This window comes from Poecile atricapillus, chromosome 6 (assembly GCF_030490865.1).
Source record: "Poecile atricapillus isolate bPoeAtr1 chromosome 6, bPoeAtr1.hap1, whole genome shotgun sequence".
Classification (NCBI taxonomy): domain Eukaryota; kingdom Metazoa; phylum Chordata; class Aves; order Passeriformes; family Paridae; genus Poecile; species Poecile atricapillus.
Genome location: NC_081254.1, coordinates 33,698,858 through 33,716,300, shown reverse-complemented (window position 1 = coordinate 33,716,300; position 17,443 = coordinate 33,698,858). Strand labels below are relative to the sequence as shown.

The window sequence follows — 17,443 nt, the reverse complement described above, 5'->3', positions numbered from 1 at the left end:
TAACAATTTCATATCAACACAAACCAAAAAGAATTTGATGAGACAAATGAAAGGTCTTTTTCCTAACTCAAAGATGCTCTGCTTGCCAAGTACCAGAAGCTTTTTTCAAACATCAGAAGTGGGAGAGGATTTTTTTGAGAAAAGCTTGCTGGATCCCTCTATAATGAAAGATTTTATGCCCTGCCTAGCACATCTCAGCCAGGATGTTCCACCTCAGAGAGCCAGGTTCTTTGTGGAGCTCTGATGTGTTCTGAAAAGCGACAAACCTGGGTAAATTTACCTCTCTGTCCATATCCTAGGTGGTATCTGCTCCAGATGTGCACCACAGCATTTCTGACCTTCCCCTCACTGACCAGCACCACAAACTCAGCATTATCAGCGAGCTCTGTCCTCTCCTGATTCACCCAGCAAAAAGCTGTGGCAGAGCTGAGCATCAAGAAAGTGACTGCTTGTCATTAATACCCACTTCACTTTAAACTCACTGCAGCCCTGGAAACCTCAGAAGCTGCTATTCCAGTTGCTCATAATGTGCTCTTTGTTTTGTGCTTGGCTTATCTTTGAGCACAATGCAATCTGAAGGAAGTACACCCACTCCCTGATGTTTTCCTTGGGAGCCAGAAATGTGCGTGCGGCGTTTTTTGGGGCAGTGGTGAGTAAAAGTGGAGTGTGTGCTGTGAGTAAGAGTGGAGTGTGTGCTGTGAGTAAAAGTGGAGTGTGTGCTGTGAGTAAAAGTGGAGAGTGTGCTGTGAGTAAAAGTGGAGTGTGTGCTGTGAGTAAAAGTGGAGTGTGTGCTGTGAGTAAGAGTGGAGTGTGTGCTGTGAGTAAAAGAAGTGGAGTGTGTGCTGTGAGTAAAAGTGGAGCGTGTGCTGTGAGTAAAAGAAGTGGAGTGTGTGCTGTGAGTAAAAGTGGAGTGTGTGCTGTGAGTAAAAGTGGAGTGTGTGCTGTGAGTAAAAGTGGAGTGTGTGCTGTGAGTAAGAGTGGAGTGTGTGCTGTGAGTAAAAGTGGAGTGTGTGCTGTGAGTAAAAGTGGAGTGTGTGCTGTGAGTAAAAGTGGAGTGTGTGCTGTGAGTAAGAGTGGAGTGTGTGCTGTGAGTAAAAGAAGTGGAGTGTGTGCTGTGAGTAAGAGTGGAGTGTGTGCTGTGAGTAAGAGTGGAGAGTGTGCTGTGAGTAAAAGTGGAGTGTGTGCTGTGAGTAAGAATGGAGTGTGTGCTGTGAAAGGTGCAGGGGATGGTGGTGGTGGGATGCAGGAAGTTGTGCTGGCCTTTAAAGGCTAAAAACAGAGTTCTGACAATTTCTGGTTGAAAATTGTGCAGCCTGAGTAAAAAAAAAACCTCAAGCAGCAGATGCAGAGCCATTGCAGCTTGATGGATGGTTTTCCAGGGCTGGTACACCTTGTGCTGTGAGCACACCCAGCCTGTGGAAAGTTCAGCAGCTAAACTGAAACTAACCATTGTTCAAATACTTCTGAAATGAGAGAATCTTGTTTACTTTAACGGTTTCCCTTCCTAAGAGGCAGGCACTGTTTTCCCAGCCTGAAAGGTTTCTCCTCTCCTTAGCATTTCCAAAAGTGACAGTGTCCCTGGGTCCTTACATAACTAGTTCTGATCTCTTCACAATTTATTTTATACTTATAGTTTATATTTTAATATATTAAATATATATTTTAACTAAAATATTTATAATACATAATATAAACACATACTATAACATAATATTTATAATAAAATAATTAATAATATATATTAAATATGTAATTTAATTCTAATTTATATTTAATATCTTTTTTATTTTTTGAATTTTTTCGTAGTAAGTCTGTTTGAAAAATCCTAGATTTTAGTTTAGCTCACAATAAATCCATTAATGTGGAAAGTTTAACTTTACACGTGGCTGGCTTGGGAGGCTACCTGGATCGTCCAGATCTAGTGTGTATTTATAGGATTTATATTGTTTATATTATTTATATTGTTTATATTATTTATATTATTTATATTATTTATATTGTTTATATTATTTATATTGTTTATATTATTTATATTATTTATATTGTTTATATTATTTATATTATTTATATAGTTTATATTATTTGTATTATTTGCATTATTTATATTTATATTTTTATGGGGACTAAGGAGTACATAAGAGCACAATACAGTGTTTAAGGATTCTGCACTTGCAGAAAGCACCATGATCCATATTTCCTACCCACTCCTGTCTATGGACAATGGTATTGCAGCTCAAGTCCAGGTGTGGGTATGGATCTAATCTCACATATGTGTCCATGTTCCCTCTAATGGCTCACCAGGGAGAGAAGGGCAGTCTCTGTTATTTACTGGAGATGTTCTTTATTTGAGACAGTGAGTTTTGATCTGAACGTTTCCCTGCTCTCCAAAGATCTGTGGCATTTTCTGCCCCTGCACTCTCAGCCTCTACTGGGTTTTGCCAAATGACTTTTCATTTTCTGCTGCATTCTGAATGAAGTTTCAAGGTATCAAAGAAAAGATTATAAAAAATGATTGAATTCAAAATAAAACAATGTTTCCCCCTTTTTTTCTTTTTTTTTTTCCTAAAAAAACTAAGTAGTCACATACAGACACCAGCCATGGGCCTCATTTTAGAGTTCCTTTAAATTTCACAGGGACTCAGTCTTAAATGGTGAAACTGAAAAGTCATTTGGGATTTGGTTCAGTGACAGGTAAATACCATTGGAGTTCTACTTGCAAGGTCCTGAAAACTCAGTTTAAAAGCTGATCTTGGAAAATCTCTGATTTAACAGAAAAGTATTACATAGTTTTTCTCCTTCTCTGAATAAAATTCAAACCTTGATTTGGATTTAAATTGTGTTCTGTGTTTTGAATATAAAATACAGTTTATGGACCTTGCTGATATCTTGTTGTATCTTGAGCAAAGCAAGTTAGAGTCCAGGCTGTTTTCCTTTTAAATAAATAAACATTGCTGTTTCATTGATGGCTCTTAACAGAAGAGGTCAGCCCCATTGTTTCTGAAACAGCAACATATGATTCTGAAACATAAATTATTAGTATCAACAGCAAAACTCGTGGTGCAGTCAGGCATTTATCACAATGAATGAAAAAATAAACAAGTTATTCCCCCAAGACCTTGGTGCTATTTAGAGATGAATGAAAACTTCATTGAATAAAATAATCAGCTTGAATATTTTTTATTGTTCTGTGATTATTTGAGAGATTATATCTTATTGAAAGATCTGCACATAAAATTCTTAATTTTTAAGAATGCTCCAAATGAGAGGTTAAGAATTAAATCATGTGGTTTCAATTCCACTTTGATGCATCTTAATGTTTGTAATTTTTTCTTGCTAAAAAGTCTTAGTGAAATAAAGAAGTTGGACTTCCTTGTGTTTCTATTATCTCATACTGCCTCATCCTTTCTGGAGAGAGAAAGGAATAAGAGAAGGGAGAGGAAAAAAATTGAAACTGGAGAAAGGAGAATTGAGATGTTTTCAGGACCCGAGATGAAATAGTTTGTGCTGAATTTGAAGCATTTTATTCAGTGAAACACCTGTTCCTATAAAAGTGGTGGTTGCATTTCCTGTGATGTTGTCTTCTACTTAAGTTAGTACCAAAAGAAATTATGTTCATATGTTAATTTTCATGGACTAAGTGATGTCTCTTGCAGTATTTCCATAATTAAATGTCAGGCTGGTGAGATTTAATGTACTTTATTTAATGTACTTTAAATGGCATCTCCTCTGCAGTACCTCAGCACATCAGGGCTTGGCCTGGGGCTTTGTTTTTCAGGCTCTTCCACAAGCACAAAGGAGCTGGCCTGGAGTTTATAAACAGCTTTAAGCAACAGCTCCGTGCTTTGCTAGAGCAGCATCCATCACAGCCACGTCAGGGATGCAGCAGTGAGCTTTGTCTTATCTCCTCTCTCTCCCCGGTCCTGTGCTCTCATACCTAGACAGCTGGCTCATTAAAACAAGTGTGCTATTGCTGAGCAAAAAATATAAAAAAAATAAAATAAAATAAAATAAATTGAAAAAAAGAGAGACACTGTTTTTAAGACATGGATTTATAGCTCCATGTTGTAATCAGGCATCACGGATTCTTTCAGAAGAACCATAAAACAAGTTTCCTCATGAGAAAAAAAAAAAAAAAATAAAAAAAGAAAAAGGAGGGTGTGCTGTCCATTAAGCAATTGTGAAGTTCTAGTTTAGTGCAAGCTTGAGGGGAAAAAGGGGACGTGGCAGTAAATCATCTGTGCAGCTCTCAGCCATAAAGTTTCTTGAGCAGTCAAAACTGCCAGGGCTTGTTTGGATGACTTATTCCTAGGCAGGGGGGGATGGAAGAAAGTTTATAATACAGCTGCAAACTTCTGCTGTCTCTGGTGTCACTACTGTTTATATTACGTGATAATGTGCTACAGAAACCTCCTTCTCTTTCAGAGGTGACGTTTTCCTCCCTGACCTTGTTTTGGGATTGTTTCTCGCAGCCAGCGGAGCGGGAATGTGGAATTGCCCTGGGGTGGGGAGCAGGGCTTTGGGGAGGGGGCTGCAGAGCCAGGCACGTCAGGAGGGACCAGTGGGGCTCACTGGGGTTTGGGTCAGACCCTCGAGTGCCTCGGTCCCTTACCCAAACTGGTGGAGTTGAGTGGTTGGAATGTGCTGAGGGAGGAAGGGAGATGAGCCCCTTGGCCTGGGGGGCTGGTAGCTCTTGGATAATTCACCTGCTGCTCGGAATGGGCTGCCAGAGCTGTCTGTAAAATCATCACAGCCTCACCAGTGGGCTCAGCCTAAAATGCTCATTGCCCATCTCGATCAACAGCATTTAGAATCATAACATCATGGAGTTTTGGTGGAAGGGACCTTCGGAATCATCTTGTTGCCACCCCAGCCATGGCAGGGACATCTTCCCCTGTCCCAGCTGCTCCAAACCCCATCCAACCCAGCCTTGGGCACTGCCAGGGATCCAGGGACAGCCCCAGCTGCTCTGGGCACCTTGCCAGGGCCTGCCCACCCTCCCAGGGAACAATTCCTGCCCAATGTCCCTTCCAACCCTGCCCTCTGGCAATTTAAAGCCATCCTGTCACTACACACCCTTGTCAAAAGTCCCTCTCCAGCTCAAAGAACTTCATCACTGTACTTGTATTTCAAATTTTAGTCACTGCAAACTGTGTGCAGTAGTTGGCCATTTTCAGTGGGAAGCAGTGCTTCTGTTTGACAGCACAGGGATTTATCTGATCTATCTGATTTATCTGATTTATCTGATTTATCTGATCTATCTGATTTATCTGATTTATCTGATTTATCTGATTTATCTGATAGGAGCACGTGCCTGCCTGAGCCCCAGCAGTGTGTGGGCAGAGCTGACAGTCACTGAGTGAGTGGAGCAGATGCTGAAGCACTGAGAGAAAAGCTGCAGAGCAGCAGAACTTGCCCAGAAGGATATTCTGTAAGTGCAGCAAGTCAACTGACAAGGTAGGGGAGGATGAAGGGATTTCAAATCTGTGTTTTAGACCAGCAACTTGAAAATTTGTGAGAATAATTCTAGAACTGGCTCCTAAAGTGTGTTTTTCTGGGGAAATAGAGGAAACTAGGCCCGAATCAGGACTGTATTCCTCTTTCTTCTCCTGAAATTCTTTCTCCTCACTTTTTCATTGTGCACTGTTACAAGAAAGACATCCAGTATCCTGAGGCCTCTAACTAACGCTTGAGATGAGTATCTTTTAAATTAAACAGAACTCAGCCTGACCTGTCTCTGTCTTAAATTTCTTCTTAAAATGAAATGTACCCTTTAAACAATCTTAAACCCATGGTTCCCCCTTCTCCCCTTAATCTCAGGTATGATTAGTGCTTAATGGACCTTGAAAAGCACCTTTATTTATAATGGCCACAGGTTGCTCTTGCTTAGATACGATCTCCAATTTTCTGTTTTCTCTTGAAACGAAACCCAAAATAGTGGGACACATACTTGGTTATTATGTTCATATATGCTACATTTTTTTTTCCCCCAGAACCACAGTCTTTGGTGAATGATTTAATCCATATAACTTCTTGTAACCCAGAAACAATGGGCAGTTTTGTTCTGAGCAGCACTGATAACGTGATCTCTCTTACACAGATACACCAGGGTATCAGGTGCCAAGGGGCTCTTTCCATGGAGGAGGACATCTGAATCCAGGACATTTATTCTGCACCTGAGGAGGTGCAGTGAGAGCAAGAGACAGGACTCTCCTACCCACTACATTTTGCTGCACAAAAAACCTCAGAATCCCTCCAAAACTGACCATCTGTCCTGCGTTACTTCCTGAAAAACAGGGATGAAAGTCCCCAGCAGCCAGTGCTTTAAGAAAATCAACCCAAGCAGGCAAAGCCCCAGACTGTGATTCCAGCATTGTTTCTTGTATTGAATAACACCCTGTGGGTCAGACTTCAGCTCAAAACCTGTGTCAGTTGTGCCTGAGCCTCTCCTTACTGAGAACACGTTTCCAAGGAGCAGTCTCCAGATCCCACAGCCTTTCCCAGACCTTCCTGACTCCACTCAGACTAGAAAATGAGAGAGGTGAAGCTCTCAGAGCTGGTAGATGGTCCTGAGGGATGAGATAAACAGGCATTACCTTTGCTAATGACGGTGAATCCCTGTGATGTGCTAATCACGGAGCAACAGTGCCCACATCCAACTGCCTAATTAAATTTCCTAGGAATAGATTACTGTGGGATTACTGGTTTATCCATAATGGCATCAGATCTAATACAACCAGCCAAAGTTCAGATATATTTGCATTGCTAATGTGGCTGGGACTTATTTCTCTTCTATGAACAATAATGTTGCAGTAATGGCTGGAAGTTCTGGTGGAGGCTGGGGCTGCACCACTCTCAGGAGTGGAAAAAGACAGGAAAAGTTCATCAAGCCCAGTGCTAAAAGGTGCCTGTATCAAATCTGGAGAGAGCAGTAACCATGTCCAGGGTCTCTGTCTGGTCACTCAACAAGAAGATAAATATATTGTTTATTATTTTTTATAATGCACAAGCTTTAACATACAATCCCTGCTCACTTGGATTATTTTCAGCTATGCTAATTTTCTAGTAATTAGTATCCCCAGGGCTGGGTACCATCTGTTTTCCATAGTTCCTATCACCTGACTATCTAAGGGAAGATTTAAAATATAGTAAAAGCTCCAATGGGACATAAGTGCCTATAAAACATGGATTTTCATGCTCATTTTACTATCAGCACATTCAGAGTGGTTTCTTTGATTCCCCTTCTCTCCCCAGGGTCTTTCCAAACACAGCCAGTGCTCTCTCCTTTTCTCCCTGGCCAAGTCCTGGAAGGTGACTTCATGTGTGGAGCCTCCCCCTCAATCACTGTGTTTTAGGCTTTAGTACATGACTCAGAGGATAAATATTCGAAAACAGGGCAATTTCTCAGTGCTGTTTTACTAAGCAACTTAAGGAGGGTGACAAGGCCAGTGAAGTTTTGATTTCAGATGCTCAGCATGGAATGTGGCTGTGCACAATGAAATTGTGTGAAAAATCACCGGCTGCACAACATATCCAAATTTGCTTAAACGTATTTCCAAATTAGAATAATTTGGATTCTCCATAACTGAAAGCTGTTTCAAAAGGGTTCTCTATTTTTAGATCATTACTGCTATTTCAGAATGTTCTAATATTGCATGATTTAAGTCCTTGCAGCAATTACACTGGTAGGCAAAAATTGCCTGGAAAAATGAGGCAATTTAAAATGTGTCATTTGATAAAAATGAATAGAGAAAATAGAAAATATTCACCCACATATAGTATCTTGTCAAAGGACAGCTAGACAAGCAAGCTGGAGAGATTAAAGGAATCTAAAAGTGAAATAATTAATGTCTGCAGTAGATGGAAAGGTGAAATAATGGTTAAGAAGTGAGAGCTACAAACAGTAAGACAGTGAGAGAAATATGATGGGAACCTGTGGAGAACAAGACTCCTTCACTCTCTTCCAATCCTAGAGCTCCTTATACTTGATGGGATGCTCTCTTATTCTCAATTTTCCTCTTCTAAACACTCCTCATAATGATAGCTCTCAGGTTTAGGGTATTTTTAACTCTTGGGTAAAATATTTAGAGAATAACTCTATAGACCTCTGATACTTGGTGATATTTTTAGTAATAGTAGCTCAGGATCTGAAACCTCAGGTCTGAAATCTGAAAACAATGCTGTGAAGACTCAGTTTTGTATCATAAATTTAGCAATCAATTTTAATAATCCATTGGCTGGGTGTTTCCACGTGTAAGTTTGTGTATAGATATTTACATTCTAATTTATATGGTGAGGAAAAAGTTCTTTCTTTTTTTTTTATTGCTGATTGCTGATATTTGAGGTATGTGAAGTATTTTTTTGCAGTGCTGTTTTTAAAATAATGCTGAAATTATTTACACATAAATTACTGATAAGGCCCAGGATTTTATTTTCACTGCTCACCGAAAAATGTAAAAAATGTGAACCACATTATCCAGCAAGAGACTAAAAAACCCAGAACTCCTCTCCTTTATTCCCCAAACTCATATGAGAAACAGGCCAAGGATGCTGTGGTACAGAGAAATGAGCAGATGGGTCCTTATCTGTGCTGTGCATCCCAGACCCTGAGTCCTCCTGCAGCTTAAATAATTATTATTTCCACCATTCATAAAACATAAAGTTCAAACAATGAAATCAGCTTAAACAGAGGTTCAACTTTGATATCATTGAACTATGCAAAAGGCCCCTCTGCAAGTAACTTAATTCTCCCTATGGGATATAGCTGAGACAGAATGAATCCTAAAAGCCTTAGGAAGAATAGGGCAGGGGTTTTTGGAGGGGATCTGCCCCTGAACACCCAACTGTCTCTGTCTGGAGATGGGCTCTGAGCTGCAGGAGGTGTGTTTGAAATGCTCCACCTGAGCTGCTTTGCCTCTTCAAGAAGAAAACCCTGAGTTCTGAGGGAATCCAAGCCCTGGTGCAGAGTACAAATGTTGGGAAAGCTTCACTGGCGTCATTTTTGTTTCTATGCCCAAAGACTGTACCCAATAAATCAGAATTTTTTTTTGCCTGTTGCACTCTTAATGTTCTGGGCTGAGACTCCTCAGCTCAGGTTGCGTTGAGAAATGTTCACCATGGGGCTGCTCACACTCAAAATCACGGCTTGTATTTGAAATATTGGATCTGTAACCCACTGGACACAGCATTTCACTCACTAGCTGTTAGCTACTGCAATTATTGTTTCTAATATGAGTTTCTTGATTTCTGTATTCTGATTTCATTGTAGCTTTGTTACTCCCTGAGCATCTCAATGCCTCCAGCAGGTACAGTCAGGAGACAAAGTACTATTTTTTAAGGGTGTTTCAAGGACTGAGCCACTTCTTGTGTAAGTAACACGGGGGCTGTGACTTAAAATGGTGAGTTGTTTGATATTTATCATGGAAGGGACTGCAGTTACCACAGAAATAAATTCTCCCTTTCCACAAGTCTGTCAGTGATGAATAAACAAATATTATGAGCATCACACCTCACAGAGTGCTTTATTTTTGTGAAACAGCTGAGGGGACAGAGCAGTTCTTTGGTGGAGTTGCACATTTTTGGGTTTTTGTGCTTTATCTGGTGCTGGTTGCTTTCTCAGGTCATACCTGGGAAATGAGATGAGGTCTCATGTTGTCTAAGAGCTGGTGAACACCTGAAGTGCAGCGGGCTGCAGTTTTCTGGAGATGGGTAACACCTGACTTGCTGTTGCTGTAGGTTTTCTGCTACACACCCTCCTCTCGGTGTGAACAGCTTCCTCCAGGGGTTTATCTGCAGATTTGTGAATAATCCAGGATCCTGTGCAGGTCCTTGCACCTTGCACTGTGGGGATTGCAGCGGCACCAGCACAGCCCCTCGCTGACAGATCCTGCTCCGCTGATGCCAGCAGGTCACACCTACTGCAAACTCCCAATCTGCCCCACCAGAGATTATTGAGGCTGAAAGAAACATTTGCTGGATTTCTGCTTGTCTCAGATTGTTTTCTCTTTGAGGACAATTTCCTAAACAATCTTGCTGCTCTTAATGAGAGAAGCACGGAGTGTTTATTGTAACCTGCTTTGAACCGCTGGCGGCTCCAGAGGAGGGAGGGCTTCGAACAGAGCCTGTCTTGTGCCAAAAAGTGAGCTCTGGGCAGAGCAGGGCCGAGCTACAGGAGCAGGGCAGCGTTAATAAAAACACTGCAAATGAAACGTTAGCGCGGGGTGGTGAAAGAGCTCAATTTTATTTTGTTTTCACACATTAGGTTTTGCTTAAAGCAGACAAGTACCAGGGAGAGCGTTCTGAAAAGAGGCTTTGTATAGGAGCTGGGGCTCTATCCATCAGATTTGTCATTTCAGGAATGCAGCCAGATGTATTGACTTACTAGCAATTGCATTGGTGCCATCTGGCCTGCTGGAGGCTGTATTAAAGATGGAAAAAACTGAACAGAAAGAAATGAAACTTGTTCATCACGCCATTACCCTAGCTGCTTATTTAAAGAGGGAAAAAATGTAACTTCTTGGCAGGGGGTATGCTGTTTGAAAATAAAATAGGAGGTCTTAAGGACCACAAGTTTCAAAACCGAGCACTGATGTTTATGTGCAGACATGAAAGCTGGGCCTCGCTGTTGTCATTTTGTGTATTTTTTTTTTTTTAATAGAAAAATGCTTTCAAATCCTACTGTTCCGAGTCATGGAGCAAAAAACTCCCAGAGACCCCTCACTGCAGCCTTTACCCTTGCTCACTCTCAGTCCTCCCCATTCCAGTTTAGCTGTCTGAATTGCCTCCTCCTCTCAGGAGCTGAATTTGTAGGTGCTGTTCTTCCTATTGCTGTCCCAGGAGCGTCTGCAGAGCTTTTGGATCATTTCTTTTCAGACTTACCAGCATCAGTCTGTGAGCAGAAGTGCTGTGTCTAGTGCAGCAATAGTAATAATACATTCCTAAATACTAATACTCCTAAATGTACTTAATTTAATTAATAAATCAAATGAATCCATATTCCAAGTGTTTCCTTTCATTTCACACAGCAAAATCTTTTTCTTAGTATTTTTAGGGTCAGGGCTGATGTAAACATTTATTGACACAACAGAACTTTTTCAGCATAGAAATGCATTATGGCTACAGGGTAAGAAATGTTCATGAGCCTTACTGGGGTATAATTTTAAAGATGCTTTTATTCATATTTAATTTTACAATTAGTCTTCCTGAATCAGTGCCATCTTGTTGGGAAGATATTCCATTTATTTCACGGAATAAAGCTATGGGTCTGGACCACCTCCCACCCGAGCTAATGGAATTTGGACTGACTCCTATAAGAGCCCAGGGAACAATTCCTAGGTATTTTCAACCTTCAGCCTCTGTTGAAGGGCAGAAGAAAGATTTAATTACTGAAAAGTAATTATACATAGTTGTATATATAGTTTTCAGTGCACTCTCACAGACATACTACTTCACTTAGTGTCGCAATAAAAGTTGTTTACAACTACTGACAGAAATGATGAAACAAAAGACCAGAGTCTTTTTTTAAAAAGAAATATTTTTCAGTTCTGCTCTGTTCACTTCTTTTGTTTTTGCCATTTAAGATAGAAAGCTCTCGAGGGCAGGGAAGTGGAACTTTGTAAAATGCTGAAGTGCTTGTGGGTGAAGTCAGTGTTTTAGCACTCCCAAACATATGTGTTAGAAGAACACATGATAGTTTTAGGATTTCTACAACCATGAAACCTCCACTATAGCACTGCCAGGGTCTTCAACGTGGGATTTTTTTTCCTACAAGATGAGAAAAGCTGGCACCAATACTGGAAAAGTCAACAGTGACTAAATACCCTTAAAAGAAGATGTAATGTTCTTACTCATACCAAGTCATGGAGCAGTGTGAAGAAAGACCCAGTTTAGCCCTCATTAAAGGTCAGAATAATGATTTCTGTCCACTGCAGTGAAATCTGGTTTGTTCCTTCCAAGGGAAAAGGGAGCAGCATCCCCTGGGCAGGAGCATGAGCTGGTACCACACTGTGCTCTCGTGTCTGTAGCCCTGAGATCCTTTAAGGGTGTTCCTAAAGTGGGACTGGACTGAACATCCCCAGTGCCTGAACCAACTCAGGTGAGCTCCAGCTGAGTTTGGGAGAGTGTCTGTGGTACCTGTGCCAGCCCCTGTTTGTGATTAGTGCTGATTACACTAATGATGTAAGGGAGATGAGTCTCCCTTCATCAGCACAGAACAGCCCCACAGGAACCCAAAAAGTGGATTTGGGATTGCCCTGAGCAGCTGCTGCTTCCCAGTGCCTGCTGAGGAACACGGAGAAGGTTTGTTGCCACTTAGCTTTTAGTAATTTGCAATGTTCTGAAAATGATTTTAAACAATGTTGAAGGGTTTTTTTTCCCCCCATCTCAAAAAAAAAAAAAATCAGTATCTCTGGTAGCAATGTCTGGATTATTCCCCTCAAGGATTAATTAAAGGACTTAATCTCTGTGCCTTTTATTTTGTAAATTCAGAATGTTGACATTATTATTGTTAGCAGTAATCTCATGATCCCAGGCAGGAAGAGGGGAGGCCTCAAGCATCTGACACATAGGACAAAGTGCTCCTCTGCTCAGGAACCGCACACTGAGCGGAACAGCGAGGGGACACGAGATTCTGGGAAAAGGAAAACATTGCCATTTCTCTGCAGGGGCTGCCACCAGACACTGGCAGGAACAGAAACACTCCCAAAAACCACGGTTAAGCTTTGAGGGAAAGAGGGCAGAGCATAAGCTTGGAAGTTGAAAGAAAAAAATTGGAAGGGTGGCAGCAGGAGCTGTCAGATTTACATCCAGGGAGAGGTTGCAAAGACTAGAAGTAAGAGGAATAAACAAATTAACAAGCAATGCTAAATAAATACAGGCATGTAAATATGTTGCTGAGAACAGTGTAAGCTGTCAAATCTTCCACCATTTTTTTCATTCACTTGACATATTTTATATGTTATTTACCTGCACAAATGGAAGCACCTTCTCCGTGTTTTTTAGCAGTATAGCATCCATAATGTATAGTAAGAGTAGTAAAATGTGTGAGAGAAGGCAGGAAAACTTCTATTCCTTATTGTCTAGAGTGGTTTATTGTTTGATATTTCTATTTTTAGTGCACTTTTAACACCCAGCAACAGAGAGTGAGAGCTGCTGCTGCTCAGAAGGCACAGATTCCATCTTATCTGGTGAGTTAAAGTGGGATTTTAACCTGGACTTTTGAAAAGTTCATTGTACACCAGAAAAATTAAGAGAATACCCTGAGGCAAAATCCCTTTAAAAAGATCTAGAAAGCTGTTGTAATAGAAACAGGCAGGACTCTTGTTTCTCTTGCAGGAAAGCTAATTCTCTATTCACATAGCTCATATTTATAGGAAATATCAGAAGATACTGTGTTAAATCTAATTGGCTAACAATACACTGACACTCAGTTCATTGGTTGGCAAATGGCATTTTGTATGTCTATCAAATTTCTGTGTTTCTAGATTGTTTACATATTTTCTTCATTGATTCTCATGGGACAGATGCCTTGTTTTTGCAGGTGTGAATGGTTTTGTTACCAGAACAGATTGTTGTGCAAACTGACTTTCATTTTTATGATTTTTTTCACGTGGGAAGTTACAAGCCAGGTCTTAAATCCATTCAGCTAAAGTAACGGGCCTAAGATATGATATTATAAGGCTTTTTTTAAACAAGATTTCTCCTTATATGCAACAGAAAAACTGTAGCAGCACATGTCCACATGTAAATATTTAAACCAAACACGGTGTTTTAGTAGCCTTGGCCCACTCTGAAACCAGTGGGTATTTTCTCAGTGTATATGAGAGCAGTTTTCTGTCAGTCTGCTTTTTATTAACATAAACAGTCCAGTGGTAGTGACACAGGTAGTGACAAAAGGTGTATTTATGGTAAATAATGGACTGACAAATGGGAGAACTGTGCAAGGGACAACTTTCATGTGTACTTTTTTGGTGATGCATGACCTACCCTTACTCCACAGGTCTTTTATCATCTCTACATGAAAGAAACGTGTTTTAACCTAGCCCACGTGGACTTGATAGCTCTATCTTTGTAGCCTTTTCTGCACTACTCCCCAATGGCTGATAATAATATGTACTCAACCACCTTTAGGCCACTGTTGGGTCAAATTGGAAAAAATATAGTAGTTCCCAAAACTTAAAATCCCTGCATAGGTGACAAGAGGAAAAATAAAGTGTAAGTCCAGGCAAAATCCTAGAGGTGGTGTAGTCAGGGGGCCAGCAGGTTTAGTGGTGATCTGAGGGGGGATTGAATGCCTCATGCAAAGAGGGTCTCCACACAGAGCTGCTGACAGCCTGCACCATTCCTGCTTTTCTTGCTGGGAGTCTGCACTCTCTGGGAGAATCCTGCTGTCCGTGGAGGTATGTTCAAGTCAGAAATTTTAAACCTTGTATAGAGGAAGATAAGACAAAATTTAGCTGGTTTATTCCTGGAACTCCTCTGGAAATGGATCCCATGGGGTCAGTGAGGAGAAGGTCACCCTGCTTTGTACTTCAGCACACCAAGACTTTGCTCCTTCTACCTGGGGAAATGAAGATGCAGTCCTTCGACAATATTTCTTTTTTGAGTCCAGATTTCCAAGATGAAACATTCACTTTGTGTATTAGGATTAAAATTAATAATTCACAACTTAATGAGAAATTCATCCAAGATCTGTCACTTCTGCCAAAACCAGGGTCTGATAACTGAAAGGGCTGTTGTTTTTCTCCTTGGTGAAGTTCAAGTTTCTATGCTGTTAAGTGCTTTATTGTGCTTAGGTGATGTACTGGATTAATTTTATAAAGATGTTATTGCTTCTCTATTTTTTTTTCCAATTAACTGACCACTCTGCTGTGTGCATTTAATGTACACTGACAGTAGTACTTTGAATTTCAGGAAATCAAGTTTCTTTTATTCTTATGCTGCTCTTTTCCCTCACTCCATAATGCCTGTATTAAGCACAAAGACAACCTGGATTTTGCAATTAAAAGGAAAGTAATTTGATGATGCACACACAGAGCAGTGGGGCACGTGTGTGTGCACATAAACACCGGGGTATCACATGGAAGCTCTTAATGAAACCCTTATGATATGAATAATGCTCAGGTTACAAATGCTACAGCTTATCTGGTACGTGTGGTAGGTGATAATAACTCTGCAATCCAGTCAGGGTAGGAAAGCAATTTTGGTAAACATAATACCTGAAAGCAATTTTCAAATTATGCCCTGATTTCTAACGCATAATAATCTCCAAAACATTTGGGTTATTTTTCAGATCCCATTTCCAGTTTGTGTTGGTGGATTTTAACCATTAGTGCCACATTGCTTGCCACCTCAAATCCCTCAGCTTCAGTGTGTGATACTTTAGAGGGTTCCTGTTTTCTGAGCAAGCCCTCAAGCAGAATGCTCCTTACACTGGAAACAGAAACACGACATGGAAAACAGGGACAGATCAATTATGGCATGGATTCAAATGCAACATAAACCAGCTTTGCACTGAAAGCCTTTAAGGATTTTCTGAATGACAAGGGAACTTCTGAGCATGCAAATGGGCTGCTCTTGAGGCCAGTGCAAAACTTGGCCATTCCTGTTTGGCCTTTTCTCCTAAAATTGGAAGAGGGAGAAATTGGACCTTTTGGAAAAGTTGATAAGTAGTTGAGGAAGGAATCCTGTCCCTGCACCATTTTACTTTTCTCCATCCTCTGTGCCCTTTTTGCCCAAAGGCAGGGAATAATTGTCCTTAATCCCCAAGAGTGGTGGGGAATGCTGCTCAACTCTTCCCTCCTGCTCAGGTACCCACAGGGACAGTCCAGCCTTCCCCTGGAGCAATTCCAGGGTTGGACCTGAGCAGAACAGTATCAATGGCATTCTAAAAGACCCAGTTTTACTATCCTGACATAAAGGCCTTACACCATCGAAATTCTTCTTTAACTGTGCCAGGAAAATAATTGAAAGCATATTTAGCTGTATGGATGTAGAAACCTACAGGAATTTTGTTGGTCTTGTGGTTAGTGGAGGAAAGATGTGGGGAGACATTTAAACCAAGAGTTTCTACAAGCCATATATTCATGTTCCTGAAATTTGAGAGAATACATTTGACAGCACACTCACTTTAAAAACTGGGTATGAAGTTCTTTAGGATTGTTCTTGTGTGCCTTTGTCTGCCTCAGTAATGGTTTTGGAGAGAGAATTTTGGTCACTGTTCAAGGTTTGTTCAGGGAAGGCAACTTAGACCTACTCAAGGTTGATACATTTCTAACTTGACCACAATGAGATGCTTTTCAGGTAATTCAGCTTAGCTGAGCTCTTTTTTCCCAAGCAGAATATCTCTGAATGTTGCAGTTAAAGCAAACTTTCCATTCAGATCAAAGTGTAGAGGCTGGCTCTGTGTTATCACCTGACAACACTATCGTTGGGAATATTAAGCTGTCAGCAGCAGATCTGGAGGAACCACTTTCCCAGCCTGCAGTGAATTATAGAGGATGGGAGTCTATCACACATAAAAGTCTTTCCATTTTCTAAGACTGTATCTAATTCTAATAGTTTCAATCTGACCTCAGACTGGATTTTTCTCTTGTTTTAAATCATGATCAAGAGACCTTCTTAGAGTTTAGCTACAAGATTCATAACCATTCAGCACATTGTGCATGTATTTATGTTGTTTTTAAGATATATTTAAATCTGGCATGTGCCAAGCCTGTGTGTGTGGAGCCAGTGGTGTCTTTTTGCTGAAAAACTCTTTCCTGCTCTATTTTTTTCCCTTTTCTTGTTTTATTCCTGATTAATATGTTGTTTGCAGGGCTTTGTGCTAACACACACGTCGTGCGGGACTGAGCGTGGGTCAGTGTCAAGTGGGACAGGATTAGGATGTGGGAGTTTGCTGGCATTAATTCTTAGCAAGTAGGATTAGGATAAAGCTGTAATTGAACAGTTCAACTAAGCTGGGATTCATCAAGAGATTTGCAAAAGCACATTATAGTGGTCAATGAAAGGAAGTTTTAAACTATCAAGACAGCATGGTTTTGCAAAGCTCCGATTGCAGAGAGGCAGGGTTAAGCACTTCTCTTGTCTTGCATGTACAAATGTGAGATTCTTTGCTGGTTTAGGCATCCCAATTTGTGCTTCTGAATGCTCAGAGATAGTGGGACAATAAGAAATGAAAAAGTGTTTTGTCTAAGAAACCTCAAAAAATGGTGAAGGTGCCATAGTGTTTAATGCAGTCTCATTAGAGACACATAATCTGAAATTGAAGGGAGTTGGAAGTGATAAAAAAAAAATTCAAAGGAATTTTAAAGAATGACTCCAGCAATTCACTATTTACAGCCCCAAAATTTCACATATTTCTCTAATCCTGCCAGGTTTTGGACTAGGGAGGTAACAGTGGCCAGGGCAGGTACCCCAAAATATCCCCACAGAACACAGGCTTTGTGGT

General features: G+C 40.6%; 1 long non-coding RNA gene across 3 annotated transcripts in view; it reads left to right on the top strand.

Annotated features, from left to right (window-relative positions):
• The first annotated feature begins 587 nt into the window (after nt 1-587).
• LOC131580618 (uncharacterized) overlaps nt 588-17,443 on the top strand; it is a 113,112-nt gene continuing 96,256 nt past the window's right edge. For 2 of the 3 annotated variants that reach the window (XR_009277906.1, XR_009277905.1), the window contains exons 1-5: nt 588-649; nt 5,302-5,454; nt 11,953-12,091; nt 12,203-12,294; nt 13,110-13,181. This is a non-coding gene — a long non-coding RNA (uncharacterized LOC131580618). The remainder of the gene's footprint in view (nt 650-5,301; nt 5,455-11,952; nt 12,092-12,202; nt 12,295-13,109; nt 13,182-17,443) is intronic. The other variant, XR_009277907.1, reaches the window with a different exon arrangement.